General features: G+C 37.4%; 1 non-coding gene across 1 annotated transcript; it reads right to left on the reverse strand.

Moving 5' to 3' along the window:
• Positions 1-6,355: 6,355 nt before the first annotated feature.
• LOC148212122 (small nucleolar RNA R71) lies at positions 6,356-6,462 on the reverse strand. The gene has a single exon (XR_015790030.1). It is a non-coding gene; the product is annotated as a small nucleolar RNA R71 (small nucleolar RNA).
• Positions 6,463-21,007: the final 14,545 nt, after the last annotated feature.

Raw genomic sequence — 21,007 nt, forward strand, 5'->3', positions numbered from 1 at the left:
TTAAATTATCATTTTGAGACCCAATGTGAAAAGCTGCTTGTACATTTCTTCTATCTATTGTCTCTCTAAGCTTAAAAAATGTGTTCCCAAGATCATGGGTATTTGTTTCTCCATCTATAATGATCTCGTCAAGAGTGGGGTATTCATCACAACAATTCAAACTTGTCATCAAACTAAACTCTTTCAATCCAAATCTTGTAAACTTTCCATCAAAGTTGAATACTAATGCATCTTTTGGACTTTTGTCAGATATTCTCTTAATTAGATGCACTAGTAATTGTAGTGGACATCTGCTAAACCTAAATGACAAGAAGTGTCCAAAGGGTCCTTTTTCAAATATTTCTTTCTGAGTTGGTGAAAACATTTTTAAGACGTTGTCAATTGTTTCTAGTTTAGAGTGCTGTTGTACTTTAACTCCAGAACACCACATTTCAATATCATGTTAAGGTAAAATATAATATATCAAATATGTCATAAGTATGTCGTAAGTATATCAATAGTATATCAGACGTATACCAAACATATATTGCATAGAAACTCACATCAAGTCTATCAGAATATCATATGAATAGTAATCATTATCATATCAATAATATATTGAACGTATATCAAACATATCATTATCATATCAATAATATATCAGACGTATATCATATATATATATATTGCATAGATAATCACATAAGGAATATTATATCATAAATTCTTAAAATCAGTAGTATATAACATACCTCACTCTTTTCTTCTTTTTTTCTTCGCCTTGGAAGATTCATGCTTCAATACTACTCGTTCTCTTTTTTGAACCATTTTACTTTCTTTCTTGTCCATATAGGTGTAACTTGCACTAAGACATATAAACAAATGAAAAAACAGAACCAAACTAAAAAAATATAAAGTTTAAACAAAATTAATGGTAGTTACTGCTATAGTCACTGCTATGTGAACCATTATAACTGATATATTCAATATAGTCACTGCTATAGTAAATTGAAATCGAAATGGAAGCAAACATATATATCTCTACTTATCCCAAAAATCAAAATGTAAGAAATGTGTGTTAGGAGTTCAGCAAAAATCGAAATGGAAACATATATACCTCTACTTAAAGAAATCAAACGGGAATTGAATGATATCAGAACGAACGAACGAACGGAAATCAGACGGAAATTGAAATTTGGTAAACATTGTCGCTCCTTGCTAGTTGGATGAGAATTGAACGAACGAAAATGGTAGTTGGGGATGACATTCTTGAAGGAAATCGAATGGAAATCAGACGTATTTGGGCTGGAAATCAGAAGCTCGAAGGTTGGATGAGAATCGAACGAACGAAAATGATTTCGGGATAACTTTCTTGATGGAAATCGAATGGAAATCGAACGGAAATCAGAGTGAAAATTGAAAAGTTAGGTTTTGTTTTGATGGTTTGAATGAAAAAGTGGTGGTGAAGGATGGACGTCGAACAGACGAAAATGATGGAATTTGAAAAATTAGGTTTTCTTTTGGTTTGGGCTACCATATTCGGGCTTTTGCATGTTAATATTGGGCTTGCAGGGTAATTAAGACTTTTAACAATGTGGGCCTGCGTGAATTGGTAAAAACTTGCTATATTTGAAATTTTAGAATGTGAGTGCTATTTTATTAATTTTATGTAATCTTTTTGCCATATTTGCAAGGAGCCCATGAATAGCATCCTGATTATCACAAAACAATAAGGCTGGAGGAGAGAAAGTAACTTGTAAATCAGTAAGTAAATGGGAAACCCAGACAAGCTCACAAGCAACAGTGGTCAAAGCTCTATACTCGACCTCAGCAGATGAACGAGAAATAGTTATCTGCTTCTTCAACTTCCAAGATACTAAGGATTCTCCAAGAAATACACAAAAACCAGTGGTCGAACGACGAGTATCCTGACAGGAAGCCCAATAAGCATCGGCAAAAGCACAAAGCTGAAAAGAAGGAGAAGTCGATATAAAAATCCCTTGGCCCGAGACCCCTTAAGATATTGAAGCAAATAATATGTAGCATCAAGGTGAGATTTACATGGTTTAGAAATAATTTGACTCAACATGTGTATTGCAAATGTAATGTCCGATCGAGATATGATAGGATATAATAATTGTCCCACAACTCTTCAATAAACAAGTGGATCATGAAGGGGCTCACTATCAAAAGCACGAAGGCGAAGTGGGGGATCATAGGAACTGTATTAGGACGACAACCAAGGAGTCCAGTATCCTCCAATAATGTCACAGTATAATGTCTTTGGGATAAAGAAATACCTCGAGTGCTTCAGGCAATCTCAATCCCAAGAAAATATTTCAAATTGCCAAGCTCCTTTAGACGAAACTGATTATTCAACACAGATTGTAAAGACCGGATAAGAGAAATATTAGCCCCAATAAGATTATGTCATTCACATAAACAAGTAAGGCAATGAACGTGTCACCAGAACCTGGAACAAACAAAGAATAATCAGATTTTGATTGGTGAAAACCCAAATGAAGTAAAGTAGTAGAAAATTTGGAGAACCACTGCCTAAAGGCCTATTTAAGATCGTAGATGGACTTATTAAGTCGGCACACCAAACGTGATCCTGTAGAAGGGACTGAAACATCAGGCTTATAACCAAAGGCAAGTCCATATACACTTCATCAGTAAGATCACCATGGAGGAAAGCGTTATTAACATCCAACTGGATCAAAGGCCGAGACTTAGAAGTAGTAAGCGTGAGGAGGTCCTTCACAGTAACCATCTTGGCAACCGGAGAAAAGGTTTCAACAAAATCTATGCCTTCTTGTTTAGTATAGCCCTTAGCGACCAAACGGGCTTTATACCTCTCAATGGAACCATCAGAGTTGTGTTTGATTTTGTAAATCCAACGACAACCCACCGTATGACGATTGGGAGGTAGTGGCACAACATGCCATGTATTATTAGCCATCATCGCATCAAGTTCAACCTTCATAGCAAGTCGCCAATAAGGATAAATAACAGCTTGATGATAACACTGAGGTTCATAAGATGCAGACACATTCAGAACAAAAAACTGATGTGAAACAAAGAGCTTGTCATAAAAGATATGAGCCTCCAAAGGCTGTTTAGTAAATGTGGTAAATGGCAAAGAATGAGTTAATAGACTGCAGCGATAATCGCGTAAATAAGAAGGCATTTGTGTAGACCGAGTAGAACGCCGAATAAGCTACTGTTCAGAGGGGCCAAGTGTGCTAGACTATGGATCAATGTTACTACCATGATCAAGTGTACTAGGTTGCTGAGCATTATCAAGGACATTAGGAACAATGGGATCATCTAAAGAGTCGCCAATATAAGGACCAATAGGATCATCTGAAGAGCCACCAATAAGTATTGTATGACTGTTAGCACTATCAGTAGAAACATTTGGTAGAGGATCCACTTGAAAGTCCATAGCACAAGGCAACACAAGGTCTGGAAAGGGGTCTACAGAATTGCCATCAGCTGGGATATTAAGAAAGGGAAAAAGTTCTTCATGAAATACCACATCCCAAGAAACAAAGAAGATCTTTCTCTCAATATAAAATAATTTATAACCTTTCATCCCAGGTGGATAGCTCATAAAAACAGCTGGCCGAGCCCGTGGAGTAAACTTTGTTCGATGAGAACTCATAATGGAAGCAAAACACAATGAGCCAAAAACTCGAAAAAGAGAATAATCAGACTCTTGCTGAAATAAAACAGTGTAATGAGACTTCCACTTTAATAGAGGAGAAGGAGTTCTATTTACAAGAAAAACTGCAATAAGAACATAATCTCCCTTATAACCAAAATGTGTTGGATGAGCAAATGGTCCCCAAATGTCAGCATGTATAAGATCTTAGTAGCCCTATGTTGACTCGAATGAAAAAACAATCTCTTTTGTTTTGCTAATGGACAAATCTTACATGTATCAAAGTAAGAATCCTTTAAAACATGAGTTTCAATAGGCAAAACATCTCTAAGAGAATGCAATCTAGTAGAGGAAGGATGGCCAAAACGTCTATGACATACATCAGGAGAAATCTTAACAGCAGAAACATTGACAGAAAATGTAGTAGGAGAACAAACAAGTTGGAGACCACAGTAAAGTCAATCATAGGACCAAGCAGATAAAGCCTACGGACCAAGCTACCTTTGCCAATCATCCTCGAAGTGGACTTGTCCTGGAGGATACAAGAGTTAGTAGAGAATTCCACTGATAAATGAGGCATATCCTTGAATAACATGCTGATGGAAATGATGTTAAAGTGATACTGTGGTATATACAGAACACCATGAAGAAAAATCATCAAAAAGTCATACTGAGCCTGAGAATTCCACTTCATATCGAGATTTATTTGGCAATCCCACAGAGATAGGAGAAATTTTGGTAATAGTATCAAAAAGAGACCATGAACAACAAAGATGCACAGAAGCACCTAAATCAATAATCCAATGCGAATTAGTACCTGCTATATGTGAAACAGAGGCACTATTTTCTCCAAAAGTCGATGTCGCCATTTGAGATTGCAACAATTAGAGAAGTTGTTGACACTGATGTAGCACATCAGGATTGGAGTAAGACGTGAACGCATGAGTAGGAGAATCAGAATTCTTCACTGAATTTTGTTGACTAGCTGATAGCTCTCAAATAGAAAGTGAATTATGGGTCAAGCTAAGAGTAATTGTGTGCCAAGAATGTGAGATACAAGCTAATTAAGCCCTAAGAACATGAGAAATTCCAAAAAGATCCTTCAATGCATATATTTTTGTAGATTCATTGAATTTTTAGTGAATGTTAAATTGTGAATGTTTAATGCAGAGAGAAAAGTATGGTGGATTCGGAGCAGGTGAGGCTTTAGTGGAATAAATTGGTGCTGCAGAAGGCTAAGAGCAAAAATGGTTGAAGTTGGAAGCGGGCTAGCGCTTTGGAAGCTATAAAGGATAGGCTGGAGCAGTAATTACATTTCACCCATACTGTTACCGTGTTCGTACAGCGTCCGTACATTGTCCACACAGCATCCGCGTGAGGTTCTTTGGTGCCGTAAAAGATTAAAGGCCCAGTACTTAAAGAAAGAGGGACCCCAACCGAACGAGGACGTTTTTGGAGACCTAATTTGGAAGTATCGATTTCAGGGAACATTCCCTGAAAGACTTGGGGTCTCCATTGACGACGGAAGAGAGAGAGACGCTGATTTAGCTCGAGTGTTCTTTCTGAAATAGAGGAGTGAATACCTAGGAATGGGGTTTACTATCCGGTGCATATAGATTGGTTAATGCTTGTTGTAACCACAACGGAAGTTAGGTTAGATCATTTGATGGGTAACTCGGAAGAGAGCCGTGAGGGTCTGGGCGTTAAGAGTTGTAGGTGTCTTTCTTCAGTAGATGACGTTTAAAATCAGTAGGTGGATTTCTTCTCCCTGAATCCCTAAACATCGATGTAAACCCCTTTGTGTTCACTTATTCGGTGGAAGCTTTCAAGAGCAGTTATTTGCTCTCTCATCTACTATTTTATTTGCATTTTATTTTTCAAGTTATTGGAGACATTGATAAACCAACTTCAATTTCTTTTTTTTTTGGTAACTCAAAGTTAATTAATCATTTTCTATATGCATGAATTCCCTGTGGAGACGACCTTGTTTGTACTACAATTGACAAAATTAGTGTATAATTCGCCTATTTCTAGGAAATACAACAAGTTTTTGGCGCTATTGCCGGGGAATTTTTGGAGAATTATAGATTGTGGTTAGTTATTTTGAGGTATGGTGCTTAAAGACCTTGCTGCTCTTTTTCAAGAGTGTGGGAGCTGTGAATGAACGATTTTCCTGCATTCGAATTCACTTTTTGACCCAGAACCGGAAAAAAAAGAGAGAAAGTAGAAATGAATCACAACAAGCAAAACCCACCTGAGAACGAAGTAGCAAGAATAGCAGGGGAAGGAGTTGTCAATAAAGTACCTCCCATGAACGCTGTTCTGCTTGCCGATGACACAGAGCAGGAAATTAGAGCATATGCAGCTCCAATGTTCTATGACTTCAACCCTGTCATTGCTGATCCAATCATCGAAGCAGGGAGATTTGAGCTGAAGCATGCAATGTTTCAAATGTTGCAAACATTGAGACCATTATATGATTTAGCATCAGAAGACCCGCACAGATAGTTAAGATATTTTATACAAGTGGTTGATTCGTTTAAGGAAGCTGGAGTTAGTAAGGAAGCGATGGGATTGAAGCTATTCCCTTACTCCTTGAGGGACTCTACTGGAGCATGACTGGACTCCTTGCTCGCCGAATCAATTACTTCATGGAACGACTTAGCAGAGCAATTCTTGATGCAGTATTTCCCACCTTCGAAGAATGCTGAACTAAAAAACAAGATAAACAACTTTTAGCAGTTACCAGGAGAATCGTTAAGTGATTCTTGGAAAAGATTCAAAGGTTTGTTACAAAAATGCCCCCATCTTGGAATACTCCGCTACATTCAGATTGAGACTTATTATAATGGACTAAATGAGGCGACACAATTGGTAATTGATGCCTCAGCCAATGGAGCTTTGCTGTCAAGACCGTATGCAGAAGCTTTTGGCATATTGGAAAGAATTTCAAGGAATAAGTATCAATGGTCGAAATCACAAGTTGCATCAACAACAGCAAGTCCCACGGGGTTAGTAACAGAGGATGTAGTGGCAGACCTCAATTCCAAAATCTCGCGCTTGGCTGATATCGTCATGAAGCATGTCATTACAAATGATGTCGCAGGTTCTAAGGCAAAGGTGACGGCTGTACAGAGCAGCCTGTGCCCTGTGAAGGGGAACATCACTTTGAAAACTGTCCGGGCAATCCCACATCAGTATATTACTTGGGCAATCAGTAGAAAAATAGAAATAATGTGTATGGTAACACATACAACTCAAGTAGGAGGAATCATCCAAACTTCAGTTGGGGAAGAACTCAAGTAGGCAATAATGCTGGTTCAAGTAACACCCAAGGTATACTAAAAAACCATAGTATCTGCTAGGTTTTCAGGACAAAATCAGTCGAACACGCAAAAGCAACCAGAATCAATGAGCTTAGAGGAGATGTTTAAAGTTTACATGACTAAGAATGATGCCAACGTGCAAAGTCAAACAGCTCTCTTGCAGAGTCAGGCAACATCATTGAGAAACATGGAAGTCCAAATAGGACAGTTGGCAACAGAATTGAAGAATAGACCAAAAGGTGTGCTGCCAAGTGATACAGAGCAACCTAAGAGATGTTAAAGAGCAGTGCAAGGCATTGACACTACGGAGTGGCAAAGCTTTACCATCAATATCGCAGCAGGAAAAAGATCACGAAGAAGCAGTTGCAGAGCCCAAGGCCAATGTAGAAGAGTTAACAGAACCAGCTAAAGCACAAGCCCCAAAGATTGGTTCACACTCAAAATTTGAAAAGAAGAGGCATAGTGGAACGCAAACAATAAACATAGAGGATGCTGAAGCCTCAATGGACAATCGGGCGTCTTAAAAGCTAAAGTTCAATAAAGTTGGACCGCTTGTGACTAAGAAAGCTGAAGGCTTCAAAAAGACAGAACAATCTAAGGTTCCAGCACTAATAGCTGACTACGTTCCAGCAGTACCCTATCCTCGCGTTTACAGAAAAAGAATCAAGACGGATAATTCAAAAGATTTTTGGAGGTGCTTAAACAGATACACATAAACATACCTCTAGTGGAAGCCTTGGAGCAGATGCCTACTTATGTGAAGTTTTTAAAAGATGTCCTCACTAAGAAAAGACGGTTAGGAGAATTCGAAACGATCTGCCTAACAAATGAGTGTAGCACAATTCTAACCAAAAAAATACCACAAAAGATGAAAGATCTGGGAAGCTTTACAATCCCAGTATCAATCGGTGGTCATAAAATTGGACAAGTACTTTGCGATCTCGGAGCAAGCATTAACTTAATGCCCTTGTTAGTATATCAGAAGCTGGGGATGGGAGCAGTTAAGCCAACAACGGTCACCCTACAGCTCGTTGATAGATCCATTGCTAACCCAGAAGGAAAAATAGAGGATGTTTTGGTACAACTAGGTAAATTTATATTCCCTGCTGACTTTATTGTTCTTGATTTTGATGCAGATGACGAAGTACCTATCATTCTAGGAAGACCATTTCTGGCGACAAGAAAAGCTCTAGTGGATGTGCATAAAGGGGAAGTCACTATGAGGGTACAAGACCAAGAGATGAAATTTTCAGTGTACGAGTCTTTGAAATACCTTGTAGAAGCTGAGGAGTGTTTTGTGCTCAGAATGTTGGATGAAGTTGAGAGAAAGAATGCAAGTTCAAAATTTCTGCTTGAAAACCAAAATTTGGAACTGGAAACCATGTTGCAAAGGACTGAAGATTTCTATTATGAAGTGCTTTCTATGGATGGAGGAAAAGAAACCACAAATTCATGGTCAAGGATGCACAAAGACTTAAAGCTAGAAGAAGTCAATCAGAAACAATTGAAACTGTCAATAGAAGAACCACCAGAATTGGAATTGAAGGCATTACCGCAGCATCTTAAGTATGCGTACTTAGGAACAGCCAACACCTTGCCAATAATTATCGCAGCCAATTTGCCTAAGAACAGGGAGGAGGAGTTGCTGGCAGTGTTAAAGGAGCACCGAAAAGCTTTAGGTTGGACCATAGTGGATATTAAAGGAATTAGCCCCAGCTACTGCATGCACAAGATTGTCCTAGAGGAAAATTGCAAGAATTTCATTAAACATCAGAGAAGGTTGAACCCAACGATGAAAGAACTGGTAAAGAAAGAAATACTCAAGTGGTTAGATGCTGGAATTATATATCCTATCTTAGATAGTGAATGGGTCCGCCCGGTACAATGTGTACCAAAGAAAGGGGGAATGACAATGGTAGAGAATGCAAAGAACGAGCTTATTCCTACAAGGACAGTGACTGGTTGGAGGATTTGCATCTACCACAAAAAGCTCAATAAGGCCACGAAGAAAGACCATTTCCCCTGCCTTTTATGTAACCTTTTTTGGACAGACTGGCTGGTTAAGACTACTACTGTTTCCTTAATGGCTATAGTGGTTATAATCAGATAACCATTGCACTGCAAGATCAACACTAAATGTCCCAGGTTTAGAAATTGGAATCTGAGCTAAAAGCCCCAGGTTTTGAATGTTTGTAGCTAAATATTGTACTGAATGCTCTTATTTCTGGTGTAAATGCACAGGTCTGAAAGCGAAAGACTAAACATAAAGATAGTGCTAAATCCAGAGAAGAGTGAGCAAGGCAATTTCAAGACAGATCAGATTAAAGCTGGAGCGAAGCGAAGCTGGAGCATGGGTTCACTGTGCAGTAACAGGCAGACACAGGATTTACCGTGTCCGTACAATTTTTAGTCGGGTTCTCTAAAAACGGAACCCGATATAAAAGGGGTATGTTGCCCTAGCCGCCACACACAGATCCCAAGGGAGACACTTTTGAGAGCTGAAACGACAAGGGGGAGGATTCTCTCCATTTTCGGGGCAGAAAGCTGACGACAGAAGGGATATTCCGCTGCATTTTCGAGCTGTCATCTTCTTCTTCTTCAGTTTTTCTACTATTTCCCTAAGATTAGTTGTCTTCTTCCTTTACCCATTGCATTTTCTTCTTCATTTATGAGCTAAACCCCATTTCGGGGGAGATTCCCATGTTGTAACTGTTATAAAACTGAACCTCTAGCTGCTATATTCGTTCTTTAATGAAGTTGTGTTTATTTATTACATCTTATTGAGCATTGTTGGCCGCTTTGTTCTGTATGCTAGCTTTTGTATAGACTCGGGAGGGCTTACGGTTTGCTGACTTGCTTCATTAGTGATTAGTACTTTTCTATAGTATTTGTAGATTCTCAAGAATGGGGTCTTCTAATCATGCCTAGAACTTGTTTTTAATGCTTGGAACTTAGCAACGGGAGTTGTGGGTTTCCATGTTTGGGTGTCTCGGAAGGGAACCAAGTCGAGTTGGGCATTAATGAATGTTGGTTAGCTAGAAGGTAGGTTGATAGGTCTGTGGATGCATGTGAATCTCCCCCACTTTCCTATATTTGTTACCTCTCTGTTTTCATATTTTGTACTCGTTCTTCTTCTTGTTATCAACTTTGCGAAGTGTGTCTGCTGCTGCAATTTGTTTATTGCTTTGTTTATTTTATGTTTACTTGTTTAAGTTACGAAACAACATCTACAGTTCTTTATTTCACGCTTTTGGTATCTATGAACATCGTTTAAAATATCATCCAAAGTCCCTGTGGATTCAACCTCGTTTCGTACTACAATCGACAATTTCGTGTATACTTACACGTGTTGTCAGCATGGTTGTGTGGACGCAATATGCTCCAATAGTGCATGACGCTGTGCCCTTGGGAAATCGTGATTTGAGGATGAAACCGGCAAAAATAAAAAAAACGGAGCAAAAGGGAGGGAAAACGATGGGGGGAGCATTGTGGCGCTTAGGGTTCAAAAATAGGGCTGAAAATTTTGAATGAAAACTGGGTTTAAAAACCCAGAAATCACAATAGCGCCATGACATTGTGCCTTCGGGAAATCATGTTAGGCCAGGCGCTGCAGGGCGCTGTATCGCTTTTGCCTGCGCCATATCGCTTCCATACGTCCAACATGCATGAATTTCAATTTTTTTTAAACCCCTTTTCCTACGTAAACAAAGAAACAAAAATAAAAATAAAATAAGCTAGTAAAAACCCAAAAATAAAGTAAATAAAACAAAAATAAACACAAGAAAGGAATATATGAGTTGCCTCCCACAAAGCACTTTATTTAACGTCCGTAGCTAGACAGGTCAACTGTCGATCAATTTGGCTCATCCAAAAAAGTTTTATCGAAACTTCTCTTTTCCGTGCAAAAATATTGTTTGAGTCACTGCCCATTGACTTTGAAAGATCTTCCGTCACTTGCTTGTAGTTCAATGGTGCCATGTGGAAAAAATGACTTTATTGTAAAAGGACCTGACCATCGAGATTTAGTTTGCCAGGCGTAATCGAGAATTAAATAAAAGAACCTGTTGCCCGGGTTCAAAAGATCTATGTTGAATCATCTTATCATGCCACTTTGTTGTTCTTTCTTTGTAAAGTTTGGCATTTTCATAAGCCTGACAATGAAATTCCTCCATCTCATTAAGTTGCAAAAGGCGTTGCTCCCGAGCTTTTTGAATATCAAAATTCAATTTCTTGATGGACCAATAAGCTTTGTGTTACAATTCCACCGGAAGGTGACAAGCTTTTCCAAACACCAATCGATATGGTGACATACCAATTGGAGTTTTCAAAGCTGTTCTGTAAGCCCATAATGCATCGTCCAACTTCAAAGTCCAATCCTTTCGGTTTGTTTTGACTCTTTTCTCCAAGATCTGCTTCATTTCCCTATTAGACGTTTCAGCTTGACCATTAGTTCGAAGATGATAAGCTAAAGAAATTTTATGTTTAACTTCATACCTGGTGAGCATCGAATTAAACAATTTATTACACAAATGCAAGCCTTCCTCACTAATAATAGCGCGTGGAATGCCAAATCTAGTAAAAATATTCTTATGTAAACATTGTAACACTATACGTGCATCATTTTTTTTCGTGGTCATAGCTTCAACCCATTTAGAAACATAATCAACAGCCAATAAAATATATAGATACCCATGTGAAGAAGGAAAGGGACCTATGAAATCTATACCCCAAACATCAAATAATTTTACCTCTAAAATAGCAGTTCAGGGCCTTTCGTGATGTCGAGAAATATTACCTGTTCGTTGGCACATGTCACAAGTCTTTGCACAAGTATAACAATCCTTAAAGATGGTAGGCCAATAAAAACCAGATTGCAATACCTTAGCAGTAGTACGAATAGGTGCAAAGTGACCGTTATAAGGTGAGGAGTAACATTCATGCAAAATATTATTAATTTCCTCAGTTGGTACGCACCTTCGAATGATTTGGTCGGAACAAATTTGTGAAAAGTAAAGGTTCGTCCCACAGGAATTGTTTAACATCATGCAAGAATTTTTTTCCTTTTATGGGAGTTGAGATTCGATGGTAATACTCATCCTGCAAGAAAATTAACAAAGTCAGCAAACCAAGGAATATTAGACTCTATCTGATATAATTTCACATCAAGAAAATCTTCTGTAATGGGAAATGTTGTGGGATCGTCTTGTTCAATCCTCGACAGGTGATTAGCTACCACATTTTCACAACCCCTCCTATCTTTAATCTTAAAATCAAACTCCTGCAAAAGAATAATCCATCGAATTAGGCGAGGTTTTGCATCATTCTTATCAAATAAATATCGAAGAGCTACATGGTCAGTATGCACAAGTGCCTAACAAGTATGACCTAAATTTATCAAAAGCAAAAACTACAGCAAACATCTCCTTTTCTATGGCAGTGTAATTTTGTTGTGCAGTGTTAAGAGTCCTCATAATAAATTGCTCTGAAAAATTTATCTCGTCACTAGCCCAAAACTGCTCCCACTGCATAGTCACTAGCATCACACATAATCTCAAAAGATTGTCTCCAATTAGAAACTACAATAACAGGTGCAGAAGTCAGTTTCTCTTTTAACATATTAAATGCTAGCAAACAATCATAAGTAAAGAGAAAATGAGCATTTTTTTCAAGAAGATTACATAAAGGTTTAACAACTTTTGAAAAATCTTTAATAAAGTGCCTGTAAAATCCTGAATGTCCTAAAAAACTCCTAACTCCTTTCACATTTGTCGAGGGATGAAGTTGTTCGATTGTTGAGATTTTAGCCCTATCAACTTCCAATCCCTTCTCAGAAACCTTATGCCCTAAAACTATACCTTTTGTGATCATAAAATGACATTTTTCCCAATTTAGAGCAAGATTAGTTTCTTGACAACACTGCAAAACACAAGAAAGATTATGAAGGCAAATGTCAAATGAAGAACCAAAAACAGAAAAATCATCCATAAAAACCTTCATGATGTTCTCAACCATATCAGCAAAAATAGCCATCATGCATCGCTGAAATGTAGGAGGGGCGTTACACAACCCAAATGGCATTCGCCTGAAGGCAAATGTACCATAAGGGCATGTGAATGTCGTCTTCTCTTAGTCCTTAGGAGCAATCACGATCTAATTATAACCTGAATAACCATCAAGAAAACAATAGTAAGGATAACCTGTTAATCTATCAAGCATGTGATCAATAAAAGGGAGAGTAAAATGATCTTTTCTGGTGGCCTTATTCAATTTTCTGTAGTCAATGCACACTTGCCACCCAGTTACTGTCCTTGTAGAGATGAATTCATTTTTTTCATTTTTTATTACCATCAATTCCTCCTTTCTTTGGCACAACCTGCACAGGACTCACCAAAGAACTGTCAGATATAGCATAAATAATCCCTGCCTTAAGAAGTTTTAAAACTTTAGCTTTCACCATATTCTTCATGGCCGAATTTAATCTCCTTTGATGCTCAACTGATGGTCGAAAAGTATCCTCCAATAAAATTTTATGTGTAACTATCGAAGGACTAATACCATTTATATCAGCAATGGATTACCCTAAAGCAGATTTATGAGTGTGCAAAATTCTCAACAATTTTTCTTCTTCTACTTGGCACAAAGAAGCAGATATAATAACAGGAAAAGTAGAAGGCTCACTAAGAAAAGCATATCGAAGATGAGCAGGTAATTGTTTCAATTCAAGCGTAGGAGCTTTCACAGGTTCATCAATTTTTTCATTAAGCTTCATCACATCAACTTTAACATTTTTATCATGAATAATTGGTCATTGATTAAGAGCATCATGATAAAAATAAACATCCTGATCTAATTCCCCTAATTTCTCAATATTAGAACCAAGCATGCATTTTTCAAGGGGATCAACATATGAAACAAAAGCTCTAATTTCAGCCACAGTTGCATCAACAACATCTATCCTATGACATGTACTTACTTCCTTAGGACATTTTATCGCACGCGATATGTCAAGGGAAAATGAATTTGTCAACTTTGACTAGAACATTTTCAATAACACCCTTGTGATAAGTGATAGATCTATCAGCTAGCTGCAAAGATATTGTAGTTGGTTGTTGTTGAACGATAATGTGTTCCTGATGTATAAGTATACAAGCTCGTTGTAGCAAGTAATAAAAAAAGTTCGAATCCACAGGGAATGTTCACTAAACACTTTAATAATTCCTCAAGAAAGCTAAAACATAAATGCAAAATATTGGGCAACACAAACAACACGGGCAATATAGAAAATAAAAACTGCAATGCATAGTTAATACTGTAAAGCCGCACCTAAATTAGATTTAAATCAACTTTTAACAAAATAGTAAGCAATGAAGATGGTTAACAAATTTCTTTTAAAAGGGTAAGAGGGAAAGTTGAATGTGAGTTTTTCTAGGCTGTTCAAACAATGTTATAGCATTAACAATGTGAGTACTGGCCAAACAGACATAGAGCCTTTCCAGGTGTCCTAGATTTTCTACTATTAGGGTTTATTAACAAACTTAAACAACATTTAGAAGCAGTTTATAGCCTTGCTACGTGAGCCCTATTCTTAAGTACCCATTCTCTAACACAAGCAGAATCTAGCACAAGTTGAAGTTTATCACTCTCTATTACACTTTTCCAAGAGTTAACAAAGAGATATTCCAACAATGGTGATCAAGCATGCTGAAAATAAATTTAAACACAACTTCAACTCAATACTCATTCATCACTAATGCTAAAAGCACAGTATACAACCCAAGAAAAAAAGTTCACAACATTTCCCCCTTACAAATGGGTTTAGCTATGCATAGTCATAGGGAAATCAAAAAGAAAACAAGAACTACAATGGAGACAGATGCAAGAGAGAAAAAGGAGGAGCTTAAGGTTAAGCTCTTTGTGGGCCTCTCTCTCTTTGTCTGCTTCAACAACGGCTTCGAGTCTTCACCTTCTTCTCGCCTTTTGTGAAGCGAACTTGGGAGGATGTCTTGAAGTGAGGGTTGATTGATGTGTAAAAGTGTATGGAGGCTTCCTTTAATGTTATCTTGTATACCCCATTTGTTTTTAGCGCAATAAACAACATTTGTGGGCCCTAACTCTCACTTCAAAGTGATTTCTTCATTTACTGTGGTAACTCCCAAATTACAGCTCTGTCACTGTCATTGTCAGTCTGCCGCTTTCTTGCACTTTTCTGATTGCAATGCTGTAGCATAGTTGATGCTGCAAAAAAATGCCTAAAATTAGAACTTCTAACAAAATTTGCAATGCTAATTTATATGAAATTTCTCGCCCAAATAACTCTCTTTTGGAGAGTTATCAGTTGTACCTCTTCAAGACCAAGTTTCCTGAAAACATACAAAGGCATCAAATTAATACCAATAGTACAAGGAATAGTAAAACTCCCTAGATCTTTTAATTTATGTGGTAGCTTTCGCTGAAGTATTGCCCTGCACTCCTCAGTGAGATTCACCGTTTCATAAGCCTCCAATTTTCTTTTTCCGATCATAATGTCCTTCATAAACCTCACATAATTTGGCATTTGTTCCAGTGAATCTGCAAAAGGAATATTAATGTGAAGTTTCTTAAAAATTTCAAAAAAATTTAGCAAATTGAGCATTAATTTTTTTCTTTTGGAAAAATTAAGGATGAGGTAAAGAGTTAGGAGGACTAGAAGTAATAGAACTAGTGGGCTTGTCAGCCTATAGAGCAGGAGTGACCTCCTTTACAACTTCCTCCTTATTTTCCTGTTCCTCAGTTGTGATGACTGGTTCTTCAATATTTTTCTTTTTAGGCTCCTGGAGTTCCTTTCCACTTCTGGCGGTTTTGCAATGTTCTCGTGGGTTAACTTCAGTGTCACTTGGAAACTTACTTTTTTGCATAGTGTTCAAGGTGGATGCTATTTGCCCTATCTGAACCTCCATATTCTTAATGGCAGTTGTGTTTCCTTCTAATTTAACTTCCATGCCTTCTACCTGATTTTCAATCTGACTAGCTCGACTCCTGGACTCATTGATGAAAGTCCCAAGTAGATCCTCAAGAGATGATTTCTTTTCAGCTTTTTGAGATGTAAAACCTGGCGGAGGCTGCAGAACATTCCTATTGTTAGCATAGGAAAAGTTTTCATGATTGCTCAATCCTGGGTGATAGTGTGTTGGCAGTGAGCTTTATTGCTGATTCCCCTTGTAGCCAAAATTTCTATTATTGACATACTGGGCTTGCTCGATGGCTGGTTTCTCATATTAAGAATATGTATTTGTTGCTGCCACCAACTCATTTGAATGGGGAGTTCTTGGTCCTGAAAGTTTAGACACAACAGTAGTCAGAGCTTGAACTTGAGCTTTCATATATGCCAACAACTCTTTGGCATTTGATCTATCATGGGGCCATGGCTGTGTTGCTGATATGAACCAAAGTGTCTTAGTCTTCAAGATTTAAAGGAAGTTGTTGGAGAATCCTATGTCAAAGTTGACAACAAAGTGGAGTTGCATTAAATGCACTATAGTTTCATTTATGGCAACCTGAAGTTGCATTGAATGAAGTCAAGAACAAGTTCAACTTCATTTACTACAAACTGAAGTTGCATTAATGGAAGTCTAAGTTGAACTCAAGATGCATTAAATGAACAAGACTTCAAAGTAGTTCAAAATCCAGTTCATTCACTCTTGGAGGGTTACAACTTCTTGGTTTTATGGTGGAGTTTCATTCTCGGATTTAAAGCATGTTTAATTGTATTTTCAGTTTTAAACATTTCATTTATGTGTTTTAAGTTACATTTGAGTTAGTGGTGGTTATGATATTGATGTAGTAGGGAGTTACAACCTTTACAATTCTTTTAGGTTACTTGAAGGGTTGTTTTGGAGGCTATAAATAGCCTAGCTTGTTCCCATTGAAAAACATATTTTGATGATTGAATGAAAGTTGCTATTTTGCTTCAAAAAGCCTAGAGCTTGTTTTTCTTTGCAATTTTGAGTGTTAGATTTGCATGCTAGAATCATTCAAGTAGCCTTGATCAAGCTATTTTGTGGAGTGGTTCGAATCTTGAGTTTAGAAACAAGTTTTCTCTACTCTTGATATTGATCATCAAGGTAAATTCGTTCTAACTTCTTCCTTGGGTTGACATCATCTCGATTTGGGGGTTTTAGCGTTTATGATCTAGGTGTTTGTATAACCATAAGGGTTCTTAGATCCAATTGGCTATTGTTTTCTTATCAGTTGCGTCCACACAACCGTGTTGACAACACGTGCAAGTATACATGAAATGTCGATTGCAGTACGTAACGAGGTCGAATCCACAGGGACTTTGGATGATATTTTAAATATTGTTCACGGATACCAAAAAAGTAAAATAAAGAAGTATAGATGTTGTTTTGTGACTTGAACAAATAAACATAAAATAAACAAGTAGTAAACAAATCACAGCAGCAAACACACTTCGTAAAGTTGATAACAAGCAGAAGAACCAACATAGAATTCGAAAACAGGGAGAATACGGATATGGAAAAGTGGGGGAGACTCACATGCATTCACAAACCTATCAACCTACCATCTAACTAACAAACATCTGTTAATGTCCAGCTCGACTTGGTTCCCTTCCGAGACACCCGAACATGAAAACCCACAACTCCCGCTGCTAAGTTTTCAAGAATGGGGAAAAAAACTAATAGGAACCATAATGAAATGGATTAATTGATATTAATTAGTGATTGCTATGTATATAGGTTGGTCCAAAAAATTTTTGGCTTTGTATTTGAAATGTCATACTTATAAACATTGTCAACTTTATTTTTTCTTCCCGATAAAAACCAAAAAACAAAAAACAAACACAAAAACAAAAAAACAATGTCTTTTTTCATTGTCATATCCTTTTCAACTTTATTTGTGTACAACCTCCAAAGACAAACGTTTAGAACGTTGTAAAAACTATTCAATAGATTCATCGCTATCACTGTTAACAAGGTGATTCAATGCTTAGTTGCCCCTGGAAAATTTTCAAATACTACTACAGTAGATACTCTCTTCACTTAAAATAAATAAAATGGTGGTTTTTTAAAGCTAAATTTGAGAATTTTATGGATCATTTGTATATTTAGCCCAACTTTTTTCTTTATCGTTAAAATTTTGTAATATTTTTATCATCATTATACTAGATTACAACACCAGCCTGGCGCGTTTGGACACGGTTCGTCGAAGTCCCGATGACCTCAAAGTAGATCTGACGGGTATAGGTTTGACGAGCGTTGTCACGAAAAAAAAGCTCTAGGCAAGATTAGTAGACCCCATTCTTGAGAATCCACAAAATAATATAGAAAAGTACTCATCCCAAATGAAGCAAGTCAGCAACCATAAACCTTTCTGGGTCAATATAGAAGCTAGCAAACAGAACAAAGTGGCCAACAATACTCAATAATATATCAGAAATTAATACAGCTTCATTTAAAACGAATATAGTAGTTAGAGGTTCAATTTACAGCAGTTATAACATGGGAATCTCCCCCGAAATGGGGTTTAGCTCATAAATGAAAAAGAAAATAAAATGGGTAGCAGAAGAAGACAACCCATATTAGGGAGACAGCAGAAAACTGAAGAAGAAGAAGTTGTCAGCTCGAAATTGTAGAGGAGTATCTCCTTCTATTGTCAGCTTTCTCCCTCAAAAATGGAGAGAATCGTTCTTCTTGTCTTTTCAGCTCTAAAAAACGTGCTTCTCTAGGGATCTATGTGACGGCTAGGGCAACATTTCCCTTTTATATTGGGTTCCAAATTTAAGGCATCCAGCTGAAAATTGTACGAACATGGTAAATCCCGTGTTTGGGCTATTACTGCGCAGTGAATCCATGCTCCAGCTCTGCTTCGCTCCGGCATTTACTGCTCTGCCTTAAAATTGTCCTGCCCACTCTTCTCTGGATTTTTGCACTTCCTTTACACTTAGTCTTCTGCTTCCAAACCTGTACATTTACACCAGAAATACGAGCAATTAGAGCAGTATTTAGCTAAAGCATTCAAGACCTAAGGCTTTTAGCTTGGACTTCACGTTCTAATCTCAACTAGACTAATTAAGAACCAAAAACCGACACACTTTAACAATTATTTGCATAAATCACCTAAATAAACACTAGTATAACTCTCTTTTTGAGAGTTATCAATAGCATTCGATTAGGCTGCCATATCCTCCAGTAAGATGTAATCATTCTTCGGTGTTTTAGATAGTAATATGCCTCCAGATAAAACATCTGGTATATAGTCCTTGTTTGTCCATTCAGTCTATTGTAAAACATTTGAATATGCAGCCAATCCGGATAACCATGCTATAGACATTTCCTCAGAAGCTCCTTGTGCCTCTCCCTGGACTCAAATAGTTGCTCATAATCATATTGCCTGAATGATCCAATCTATGTTCTAAGTTGACCTATCTTGGCAGGTGGGAAAATTTTTGTGAGAAACATCTGAACCATCTCCTGCCAAGAATTAACACTGCCTGGTTGCAAGGATTTCAACCAATCTCTCGCCTTATCCTGCAAAGAAAAAGGGAAAAGGCGTAAGGGAATAGCATCATCAGTCACTTTGTTCATCTTTACAATACCACAAACATCTAAAAACATGGTCAAATGATTGTTTGGGTCTTCTATAGCATTGCCCCTGAATGGATTTTCTCGAACCATCTAGATAAGGCAAGGTTTCAGCTCAAAATTGTTGGCATTAATAGGAAAATTGGTTATTCCAACATGATTAGGAAGTTCGGCTGGCAGTAATCCCTAATGGTTCTTTGGTTATTCTGTTCCCGCTGGGGTTGTTCCATAGGTGGTGGTGTATCTATATCTTCAGTCGTCTCCTTTTTCTCCTTTCGATTTCTTTTATAGGTTTTCTCAATTTCAGGATCAAAAGGAACTAAATTGTGTCTTTGTCATTGCACATACAAATCAACTCCCTGCAAAATAAATAAGAACAAATGAGTAAAGCCAAGTAAATTAAAAAAAAAAACAACTCTAAAGTAAGATCAAACAAATTCTTCACAGTATCAAGTGAAACTAAATAATTGCCAATCTCTGTCAACGACGCCAAAAACTTGTAGCAGCAGATGCTTACTGCAAGTGTACGGGTCAAGTTTTAATAAAGTGGTAAATAATTACCGATATCGTCCACTGGATTGGGTTTCTAGTCACTCAAGTACTACATATATTATTGTCTAATTTTATCTAGAGCAACATCGAGGAATTTCTCGTGACACACAAAAATCAAATAACAAAGCGAATAAAATACTCTAAAGAAAACTCTTATTGAGAACGGGTCCTAGGGAAGTGATTTCACCAACTGAGCCTACAAGCGGACAAATTAAACATGCCAAGATTGAATATGCAATTAATCTATAAGTCAAGAAAATCAAGAATCATAACTGTCTCTCCCGAGCTCAATTAATTCTCCCACTTATTAAGAAACCAATATCCCTATCTAGTTTCGTTAACAAGCAAAGCCTTAAGTCTTATTCTTTTAACAGCCTCTAAGATAATTATAAATCTCCTGATCTTAGAACTACCCCAGTCATGCATTCAAGTTCCAATCTAAACCACCTTTCTCGAGTGTAAGATTCATATTTAGCATCAATTAATTAGTGATCAAGAGATTAAAAGCATTAAGCGAATAAATGCATAAATAGATTAAGTACAAATCAATTAAGATCCCATTGAGAATTTCATAATAAATTTAGAAAAGATAAGGAAACCGAGAGAAACTAAAGTCGTAGTGTCGATTGACCGTCCCTGACTCAATCTCCATGATCACTAGCCTTCGAAAATCGTCTCCTCGCCACCTTGCTTCAACTATCGAGCCAAAACTCTCAAAACTCCAATTCTCCAAGGTAAGAATGTCAAAAATTCCCCCAAAACGGCACATTAATCTTTGTTTTATGAAAGGGCATCGATATAGCGCCATGACACCATTAGTGAGCGCCTAATGGCGCTGTCCTAAAATTGTGACGGACTCGCAAGTTCGTAGCGCCATGACACTACAAGACAGCCCTGCGGCGCTA

Source organism: Momordica charantia (assembly GCF_013281855.1).
Source record: "Momordica charantia cultivar OHB3-1 chromosome 3 unlocalized genomic scaffold, Mcharantia_2.0 BLBB01000003.1, whole genome shotgun sequence".
In the NCBI taxonomy this organism is placed as follows: Eukaryota; Viridiplantae; Streptophyta; class Magnoliopsida; order Cucurbitales; family Cucurbitaceae; genus Momordica; species Momordica charantia.